The sequence below is a fragment of the Lycium ferocissimum genome, chromosome 6, assembly GCF_029784015.1.
Source record: "Lycium ferocissimum isolate CSIRO_LF1 chromosome 6, AGI_CSIRO_Lferr_CH_V1, whole genome shotgun sequence".
In the NCBI taxonomy this organism is placed as follows: Eukaryota; Viridiplantae; Streptophyta; class Magnoliopsida; order Solanales; family Solanaceae; genus Lycium; species Lycium ferocissimum.
Window position 1 is genome coordinate 11,556,188 of NC_081347.1, and position 11,957 is coordinate 11,568,144.

The following is an 11,957-nucleotide window of genomic DNA, read 5'->3' on the forward strand; positions in this document are numbered from 1 at the left end:
GAAAGTCTCAAAAGTCGTACGCCCAGCAATTCAGGGGGTACGTTTGGGCGTTTGGGGCGAGTTTTTTTTGTTGGGGCGTGTTGGGGCGTAAGTCCAGAAAACTTATTCAAATTAAAACAAAATTTGTTAAATAAGTCCTCAATATAAGCCCAAATCCTCAAAAGTCAACTAGTAATTACTCAAATATTTTAAAAAGGAACCAAAACATTAAATTTAAAAGTCACGACCTTTTTCTATTGCTAGAATGCCTAATATGTGTTCTTTTCCAATTATTTATCTTGTCTTCTACTATCTCAAAAAAGTAACGAGCAGTCACTTGTGCTTATAAGTAGCGTATAATAGATTGTTCTGATTAGTTTTTTTGTGGGGATGGAGCATATATTTATAGTTTTCTTCAAATTTTTACGCTATTTTACCTATTTAAAAGTATTTATGATAATTATATCCTTTTATGAAATACTAAAAATTAAAGTCCCATGAGGCTTATGCCCCGTGCCTCGGGGCTTACGCCTTGCTGAGGCAGACGTAAAACGCCTCGCCTTACGCCCCCGCCTTTTAAAACACTGGTTTTTGTTTCTGAATCAACATTTGACAGCCTAATTTCATGTTGCCCTCGAATCATGACGATATCATTCCAAGACTATCAGGCTCAGATGCATTCGCGTTTCAAAAAGTCTTCCTAACCTTTTGTCTCTTAATATCTTATCCTGCCCGGTTGAGGAGGTTCATACTGTTGGTGCACCGAAAATAATATCTTTCGAGTATGTGAATGAGTGGCAGCCTAGTGGTTTTGACCAAAGTTTGTGTATGTTAAATATTGGTACTTGTCAAAATCTCAGAAAGGTAGAATTTGTGAAGGCCGCAATTGATGATGCGGTCTCTTCGAACTTATACCAAAACTAAACTTCATCGAGGAGTTGATCTTGCACTACTGTAAGTAATTGAATAAAATACAAATCTCAAGTTCAACACTCGAGGTTTGTAGCATAGTTTATTGTGAGCACTTAGAGCAAGTCATTTTTGATGTGCCCAATTTACTCTCCCTAGCTTTCTCCAAACAGAGAGATTACCTTCTTTATCTTTTGTTTTCGTTAACTTTGTTTTTAGAAAAGATTTCCAAAAATTAAAGACAATTTTTCTGGATTTTTTCCAAGTCCATATATATGCTGAATTCATACACTTACGGAAAGATCTCTAGCTGAGTTGAAAAGCAATATTGCTTGTACAAAGACTTTGTCAAAATATCTATAATTAAATTGACACGACTCAGCAAGTGAAATTGATCATCTTCCCACACCTGAAGTTGAGAATTTGATCATAAGAAAGCCATATTCATACTCAAGTGAGACATATTCATCTTACTTAAATGACATCTTCTGGGTTTGTTGGCCAAAGAATTATAACATATTAACATCACTATAATTTTAATTTTAAGAAAAAACTACGTCAAGAATTGTTGAAATCTATGGTGCTTTGTGGAGACTTATCAAATGTACTTGGAAAGAGTATATCATAAATGCTCAGATAGAGTACAAGAAAAAGAAAGGAGATAATTGGCTGACTCTTGATTCATAATATATGCTCATAATCATAGAAACTATTATCATTTGAAACATATTTACTTTTATAAACATAAGCCCTTTAAGCAAGCTATATATATATATATATATATATATATATATATATATATATATATATATATATATATATAAAAAGACCGTGAGACCATACTACCCACAACCGCGCATTTACGAGCCTCTACTAGAGTACTTGACATATTATTTGGGACAGACCCCGTCATGCCCAAAACATACATACACGTATATACCAAAAGAATAATCAATGACACCTTAGTTAAATGGAGTTCTCTTTTGTTTTCCTAAGAGTTGCTTTTTATTTCCATGAACACAACACCAAAAAAATCACGTGGTACAAACATTGTACCGAATATGTAAGGCATAAACAATAATGATACATCAATGAATATAGGAAGGCATCGTTTGAGGAGCAATTTATAACGTCAATCATAAAAGAAATAATTCATTTTCGCCATACTCTTAAATCATCATCATATCATATATGCATAAAAATGTATAAGCTCGCTCTACCATTTAGGTGTTTGATAATCAATAGGTTTTCATTGTCCCGCGTCCTACCATCTAATTACGCCCACTAGTGGTGTAGCTCATTTCCTTGTTCCCATTAAAACCATATTATCTTTCTTTAACATCATCATCATATGCTCATCATAACATACTCATCATGTATATACTCATCATTATACTCATCATAATGCACGACCTGGAACTCAAGGACATCTATACTTTATGCAAATGACGTAAGGTCGTGACCCCATTCCGTTAAAGCATTCATAAACATTCTTGAGATACCTTGAGGGAATTAGCATAAGGTGAGTGTATATAATAATCAACATCATTAGCTTTATAAGGACATCATGTCATGGACTTTAAAATCTTTAGACTTAAGCTTATCATCTTCATTATTGTACTCATAACGTATCTCTTATCTCATATAGCTATTCATAAACAAGGACTCTTAGTTTTCTTGAAGATAAGAGAGTCATGAAGGAGGAGGAAAATCATGCCATAAGATTCATGCCTTAGAAAGAAAGGACTAGTCTCACATACCTTTGTCGTTTAACTATTCTATCGCTTGCTCGTTCTCCTTTAATGCACACGTTCTACCTTCAGGAATTTATCGACATTAGCTATAGAATTATAAGAACGTGCTTACTAAAGCTAAAGAAAATTGGACAGCATTTCCTTTGTTTATACGACTTCCTCCATATTCCATATCAACTCCCAAACATTCATAACAACAATCACAATATCATAGACAACTATCATTATTCATTTACATTGTCCACATTAGAAATTTCACTTCAATTCTCCATAATCATGACCAAAGTTCACTATCACGTTCTTTCTCATACAATACTTATTCCATGTTCTAAATGTCATTTATAACATCTTCACAATCTCAACATATCCATTTTCATGATCCATTCCAACTTCTACTCAACAATGACACTATTCACACATTTATGACCCATTTTCTATACTCTTCTACAATCCAAGTGTTTCAACTTATCAATACTTCAAACATCAGGAAAATACCATGAAAATTACCTTAGATGGCATAGAAACAAGTATTGAGTGGAGATACTCTTTTAGCACCAAAACCCTATTTCACCTCTCTTGGGATTTCTTGGCTTGGATGACTTTAATGGGTTTCACACTCTTGATTTATATTGATTTGATGAAGTTGATCATCAATTTCCTTTGTGTTCTTGTGGATGAAGTGTGGGGAATATTCTAGAGGGTTCTTGGCTTGTGTGGAATGAAAATGAAATGAATTAAAAGGAAAGAGAGGTCCCTTATATCGTTTGAGGCTTCAAAAATTGCACAATTATTCTAACCAACATACGGTCCGTACATTTTTCACATTTATGTCCGGACCGTATGTTTGGTCCAACTGTGAACCTTCTCTGAATCTAGAGTACATACGGTCCGTGTATTTAAAAAGCATTATTGCTTATAATGCCCACAAAATTCCAGCTAACTTGTTCTCGTCGACTCGTTTGATCTCCGATCCAAAACCTTCTTAACACTTGTTTAGAACTTCATTAACAATCTAAGGGTCGTTATAACTCTTCTCCAAAACGTCATTAAATCCTCATTAATTCGATACTCGTAATTCTTGCCCGACTCACAACTTATGACTCACTTTCCTTAGCAACTTTCCTCTCTTACCTCGAATGTCTTTGGAAATCTTAATTAGGACCATTAAAGGTTATTTCTTACTTATCAAACATCGTAAATCTGGCTGCGTTAGTCTATTCATGGTTAACGGGAAATTTTCCTCTCTTCATTTCATGCAGTAGCACTAGCACAACAAAGGCACTTCAATATAACTCATGGCTCTTCTCTAACACCTACTACCAATTCATCATAGTTTTCACCTTCCAGGTGCTTTGCCTTTGGGTTTTATGAACAAACCAATGGCTATGCTGTTGGAATCTCCATGGCCGGTATGCCAAAGAAGGTAGCAGTGTGGACAGCAAACAGAGACAGTCCTGCTGTCCCGAGCAGCGCTGTGTTGGTCTTAACTGATGATGGAAGGTCCATTGTGAAAGTAGGAGAGAAAGATATCACTGTCATAAATCCCTCTCAAGATCAAATCATTGCTTCAGCTTCCATGCTGGACACTGGCAACTTTGTGCTCTATAATTCAGATCACAATATCATATGTCAAAGTTTTGACAATCCAATAAACACCCTTTTACCTGGTCAACATTTATCAGTTGGACAAGAGCTGTTCTCGAGTGCCTCGGAAACAGATGACTCATTCGGGATTTTTCGTCTCAAAATGTAAGATGATGGGAACCTTGTTCAGTACCCTGTCCAGACACCAGACACTTCTTCATATTCTTACTTCTCAACAGGCACCAATGGAGTAGGGGAAAATGTTACACTAAATCTTGATGATGATGGCCACCTATACTTGCTCAATTCCACTATCAGTCTAAGAGATCTATTTAAGGGAGGCTACCCTAGAGAAAGGACCATCATCTATCTGATGAAAATTGATGCTGATGGTATTCTTCGAGTTTATTCACATTTTCTGAACCAACAGAACAGCTCCACGATATGGTCATCAACAGATGATAGGTGTAGCCCAAAAGGCCTTTGTGGGTTTAATGGTTTTTGTACCATTATAGATGATCAAATTAAATGTAAATGTCTTCCAGGATTTGATTTTGTAATGCCAGGAAATTGGAGCGCGGGATGTGAAAGGAATTTCACTGCGAAAACCTGTCGGCTAAATGAGAAAACTTCCAAATTCTATGCCATGAGAACAGAAGAAAACACAATATGGGAAGATATTTCTAATGCTGTTTTGGGCACAACAACCAAAGAAGATTGTGAACAAGCCTGTCTAAAGGATTTTAACTGTGAGGCTGCTCTGTTCAGAGATACAGAGTGTATAAAGCAAAAGCTCCCTCTGAGGTTTGGTAGGAGAGACATGACTAAATCTAGTCTAACATTGGTCATGGTGGGCACTAATTTGGTTGCTGAAGCAGGGCTGCCTTCCCAGATTGAAGAAACAAAAGACAAAAAGCTAAGGATAGACATCCTAATTGCCAGCATTACATTGGATGCTTTTGCTTTGTTGGTGGTAGGCATTTCCGGATTCTTCATTCACAGAAATCATGCCTAGACTTACAAGAAAATCTAGGATAGTAGAAGTGTTTAGTTATGTGAGGGTGTTGCTCCACGAGCATTTTCCTATGCAGAACTAGAGCAGGCAACCGATGGTTTCAAAGAAGAGTTAGGGAGAGAAGCATTTGGAACGGTATTCAAAGGGATATTGGGAGAAGGCTAGAAAGTGGTAGCTGTTAAGAGGCTAGATAGAGAATTGGTAGACAGGGAAGCAAAGTTCCAAACTGAAATGAAAATCATTGGAAGGACACATCATCGAAATCTAGTCCGCCTACTTAGTTACTCCCAAGATGGAACAAGAAGGCTCCTGGTGTATGAGTACATGAGCAATGGGTCGGTCGTGTCACACCCCACCCTAGGTAAGGCGTGACTGGCACCCGACACCTTACAGGAACCGAGCGAACCAACTTATAACTTACATCCTTCGTGTCTCAAATGGAAACAATAAGATCAAGAGGCTAAATATGAACATAATATCATGCATAAATATATGTACAATGGACCCATGATCCCAACATTACTACCGTCACACTATGACTAAGTTTGTTTATGAACATAGAAGTATATAAGTCGGGACGGGGCCCCGACGTACCCTTAACACAATATATATATATATAGACTCGGATGAATGCTCCGGAAGAAGTGGAGCTCACCAATCAAAGGTACATCAAGGCGAAATCTACGATGAAAGATCCTCGTCTCGTCTATCTACACCTCGCGGGCATGTGCAAAGGGACGTCGAAGCAATGTCCGAGTATGTAAGGCATGAATAGTAGTACGATATTAGAATGAAGATAACATAAGATAAAGTAAGTAATTATACCTCGTACTCTTCTTAAGATCTCTATCATGTAAACTAGTACCTACAGGAAAAACATTTCATACATATCCATACACAACATACATACATATGCATTCATATACACTTACTATACATACATCTCCATATCCGTAGAATCACCCTTTCGGGACTCATCCGTACAAGACTCGATGTTATCCATACTCGGTTTGCGGGGACTCGATGTTATCCGTAACCTCGATGTTATCCCCAACTGATCAGTGGGATGCAATGCATACATACATACATACATACATACATACATATACATAAAAATACATAACTGAAATCAACATCATCATTATCATTATCATTATCACTGTATCCTTCCTTAGAAGATCAACTATCTTAAGGTGAAGTCGACGATGTCATGGGAGTCTCGAGAATCATGAACTTAGATAGCATTGAAAATAGAACCATCATTGCTATATCTCACCTAGAAAGAACAAGTATTATGAGGTGAGATCAATCACAAAGAATAGTCTCAAGATCATGAATAAGCTCAATAATATCATAAGGATCATGAGATTCATAGGCTTCTAGCATTTGTGGAGGAAGGATATTATGGATATGGCACAAAGGTTTATAACAAAAGAATCATGCCTTTAGAAAGAAAGGGTTTAGCCTTAACATACCTTTTTGGTCGCCATAACTTTAACTACTCGGCGCTTGTCCTCCCAGTTGGTAAATCTATATTCAAGAAAATTCATACTATTGTTAGACTCACCTTTATACGCTTGTCTTAGTCCTTCAAATAAATCTTTCTAGAATGCTCTAAGAAATTTCGAAAGATCTCCCCTATATTCTTTACCTCCTCCAAATACCAAAACAACTCCCAAACAATACCAACAACATCAACAACCATATCAACAACCATATCAATACCAATATATTCCATAAAACATCCCACACGATGTTTCTCCAATATTCAAACCAACCATAACAACATCCATAATACCATAATCAAAGAATTATATTCAACTCTTTATGATTTTTCTCCTATGATCCTTTCCTTTCCAAAAATTGCTAAACCTTTATATCATCTTAATCATGTAAATTATAGCAAGAGCATACCTTATATTAGAAGAACTTCAATTTATTCACCCTTTCCAAGATCAAGTTCAACACCACCTTAAGATGAAACAAGAACAATTATCTTCCATATATTTTCCTTGAGGTTTTGATGTTAATATTCTCTCTTGATGATTTGGAAAGGTTATAAAAGATTATGGAGTATTATGGAAGATTAGGGAAAATTATAGAAAGTTAGGGAAAGTTATAGAACTCTAAAGAGTTCTCTAGAAGAGTGGAGGGTGAGAAAATGGTGAAATATCATGAAAATTAATGGGTTAGAGGGGTATTTATAGGTGTGGTTCGGGTACTGTAGCGGACTGTAGCAGGTCGGACTGTAGCTTTGTCACTGTAGCACGCGTTTCTGCTCGGTCAGCTGAACTTGTAACGTCCATAATTCTCTACTCCGATATCATATCGACGAGCGGTTTATTGCGTTGGAAACTAGACTCGATGAACTTCAGTTTAGGATTTTGAAACACCTTAAAACTCTTAATATACTAGGAGATATACCCCTCCAACGTTGACCTAAAATTCTATCCAAAATTCTGTCAACTTTTCCCAAATTTTCGACAAATTTATTTTCTTCGATTTGCTTGGTCCTGGAGTTTCCCATAGCTTATTATATGAACGTAAACCGTCATGACCATAGGATTAGTTCGTATAATATCATATATCCTTGAAGGGAACTCCAGTATCCATACTTAGAATGTCCAACACTTATAAATTTTCACGTACGAAACTACGGGGTGTAACAAGGCGTGGACGTACCTTTTACACTAGAAAAACTGCCAACATGGGATGAAAGGTGTGGCATCGCTCGAGACATTGTAAGGGGCCTCCTGTATTTGCATGATGAATGTGACACGCAAATCATCCATTGTGATATAAAGCCTCAAAACATACTCATGGATGATCATTTCTGTTCTAAAATATCTGACTTTGGAATGGCCAAGCTCTTAAAGAAAGACCAAATGAGAACCTATACAGGGGTAAGAGGGATCAGAGGCTATGTTGCACCAGAATGGCACCGAAAATTGCCAGTGACAGTGAAAGCAGATGTTTACAGCTTTGGTATCGTCCTATTGGAATTGATCTGTAGGCGGAAGTGTGTAGATTGGAACCTTGATGAAGATGAATCAATTCTTGAATACTGGGTTTATAGTTTCTTTGAGGCTGGAGAGCTAGGAAAACTGGTCGGGGACGAGGAGGTTGATAGAAAACAATTTGAGAGAATGGTAAAATTAAGCATCTGGTGCATTCAAGACGAACCATCACTTCGCCCTTCAATGAAGAAAGTTTTACTCATGCTGGAAGGAACAGTAGAAATTCCTGTGCCTCCTAGTCCTACTTCCTTTTTAAGTACCATATAGTTTAAATTTCGTCTTCACTTTTTAGTTATTGTACTTATTTGAAAAAAAGGACGAAGTTCCAAGTATCCCAAGTTTCCCTATAGAGCGCAGAGTACTTTATCATCTATACTTTAGTTAAATAAAGAATAATTACATCTAGTTTCTACATCATTCTCCTCCTCTTGTAGTCATCAGTTAACACAACGACAAGGATTTATCTTTTGCTGTAGTGAATCTCATGGCTTATGTTCCCATTTTGAGAGTAGTCCTTATTAACACTTCTCTTTAAGTATAGTTGTAGTACACTAAAGGTATATTTTGTGCTAAGGGACTGACCTTTTAATTAATAATCATTTCACTAAGAATAGCATAGACTCGTGCTACCCTTCCAGTAATTGTCCACACTAAAGCATATAATGCTTAAGTGTGAAAATACAGACCAAGAACTAACCTGACTTTAAACATCAACGGTACCAGCCAGCCTACCTTTTCTGGATCATTTTAGCTTTACTTTCCCCTTATCCTCTCCCTCCCCCACCTCCCAAACAGAATGGACATTTAATTAAAATCTCGCCGCTTATACTTTTCTTTTCTATTGTCTGCATCCTTTTAATTACTTTGACAAGCCTTTGTCGTTCTGAAGAATATCTAAGGCATTATTTTCTGAACATATTTTGCCACTCATTTCCTTTTATGTAAAGTATCTCATGTTATTGGGACAGCAGAGGGTAAGATAAAATGCCTTTTTCATTCACATTAGAGTTCTTTTTACATGCTTTCACTTTTGATCGGTAATCTCATTATTATTCGGAAGGCAGAGGTGTTTAAGTTAAGAAGATAAAATACTTTCTAAGGTCCTCTTTAAAGTTTAGCATTTTCTCTTTTTCATGCTTCCTCCCTTTCACCTTGACACCTATAGGGAAAGTTATCAGATATCAAGTTTATGATTTGCAACTCTTGAGCCCAACAGGATATCAGTTTATAAACATTCAATATTAGTTTCACACGGAACATGGTATATAAGATTTTGTACCACAAATTCATACTACTCTAGAGATTCGTAAAGTTCAGCCATCAGAAAGCATTTAATCAAGACATTGAGACTATCTTGCAAGATCATGTCAATGAGATGAACCAGATCAGAAGATGAAACCTACACCTGTTCACACCCTCAATTAACAAGTAATCTTTCACCAGCAATCCCAAAGCATCCACTAGCCAGTTATTCATCATCGCTAGTAAATCAGTACCAAAAAAAGACATTTCCGGTAGAAAGGAAGTATATTCGGTTTGCCTCTATATAAACAGGAAAATATTAGCAGTCAAGGATATGACCTAGCAGTAAATAAAACTGAAACAGACCATAAAAAGGAGTCTGAAGCCAAAATGACTCAAAAACAAAAATGAAATGAAACAAAATACTTCAAGAAAAAAAAAAAAAAAAAAAACTGGTACCAAATTACCCTTAACTGTAACGGCTCAGTTAAGTCCTTTAGCGCAGTAAATTATTGCGCTATACTGACTTGTATAACACTGGAATTTCCTGCGTTATACAAGCCAATAATTCCACTAATTTTTCAGTAGATTCTATTGCCCATTCGTACTTGATTTGACGTAAAGTTGCATGGCGCAATAATTTATTGCGTTATATGGTACCTTTAAACTCATTCAAACCTTATATAAAACAGATTTTGGACGAAAGGAAAACACAAAAGTTCATCCAACTTCTAAATTAGTAAAAAATGGAGGATGTTCAAACTGTTAGGGTTTCTTTGTTTTGGGCCGGAGAAATTATTTATGAGTATTAAGTTTGCGTTATGATATTCCCCCAAAATACCATGTTAAGTTTCCACTCATTTAACTGTGATAGGGAGATATCCAATATCTTTTTCACTGCGAGGATTAGTTTGTTATTATGTGTGGAATATCGTAGACGATATCTCTTTGACTGATTATTTGAAGGTGCCGGATGATTATAGGGAATATATTACTTTGAACGTCCTTGAGATGTATGTCGAGAAGGTCCCCATAATCTTTTTGAAGTCCCTGCTAGAACTCCTTGGGAAGCCCCATGTCATGACCCAACCAGAGAGCCATGACGGGTACCCGGAGCTAACCTACCAAGAAGCACCTAGCATGCTTCTTATAATCGTATCTCGGTGGACCACATGGCTAACTCACGGTTATCATAATCCGTACAGGCATGAATTCTCAAATAATAACTCATCTATATGGTTATCATCAATTATGCCCATATATATATATAGAGACAAGCCAACAAGGCTAAAAAGATGATATACAAAATATGAACCAGTAAGGTTGCGAGACATCTAACTATACACATTTGTCTACGAGCCTCTAAATAGAGTACAAGAAATAATAAGGATGGGACAGGACTCCGCCGTACCCAAATATGTACACAAAAGGGTATTACCAATAGACTGCGGTTCCGAAGTAAGTGGAGCGCTCCTGAGACTCCGCTGATGAATCACCTAGGGGTTTGATTCCTCTCCCTGCCTACCTGCGGGCATGAACGCAGCGTCCACAAATAAAAGGACGTCAGTATGAATAATGTACTGAGTATGTAAGGCATGAATAACAACATAATAAGGATATAAAGGAGCGTGAGATAAAAGAGATAACCTGTATGTCTGATTGCCTCTTAAGGAGGATATCATGCGTGCTTTGCTTTTTCTTTCAAACAACATCTTATACATACATATATATATTATACTACCCGAGTGCCCAACCATATAGGCGCGATGTTATCATCATATCTTCATCATTATATATATATTGCTGCGGAACGTGCAACCCGATTCATATATCATATCATCATTATATATATATTGCTGTGGAACATGCAACCCGATTCATATATCCCGCGTTCGGGCATCCCGCGTCGGGGATGATATCATAAACTGCCCACTGCAGTGATGTGTACATCTATGTGTCTGCCCGGCCGCCTATAGAGTGGCGCGGTGTGAGAAAATACATACATATATATAAAGCATGCATGAGAGCCCAATGAAACATTACTACTCTATCGGAGTGACGTAAGGTCGACAAACCTCCGATTTCCATTATCGAATCATCATCATCGCTATATTTCACCTTGAAAGAACAATTATTATAAGATGAGATCAACAACAATGAGTAAAAATCAATAATCATGGAACAAGCTCAATAATATTATGGGAACATCAAGAACTATAAGCTTTTGTATCTTTAGAAGTTGGAACATCATCATCATCATTATCATCATCATCACGGAGAGCATTTATCAACAATATCATAGGAACTTTGAGAATTATGGGCTTCTAGCATTTCTAAGAGTAGGAAGGACATTATGGATACGATGTGCAGATTCACAATAAAGGAATCATGCCTTTAGAAAGAAAGGGTTAGTCTTACATACCTTGTCTCCTTAGTATACGGATCCCACGAGTCCTA

The 11,957-nt window shown here is 36.8% G+C and overlaps 1 pseudogene; it reads left to right on the forward strand.

Annotated features, from left to right (window-relative positions):
• Positions 1 to 3,138: 3,138 nt before the first annotated feature.
• On the forward strand, positions 3,139 to 8,759 carry LOC132061103 (G-type lectin S-receptor-like serine/threonine-protein kinase LECRK3; annotated as a pseudogene).
• Positions 8,760 to 11,957: the final 3,198 nt, after the last annotated feature.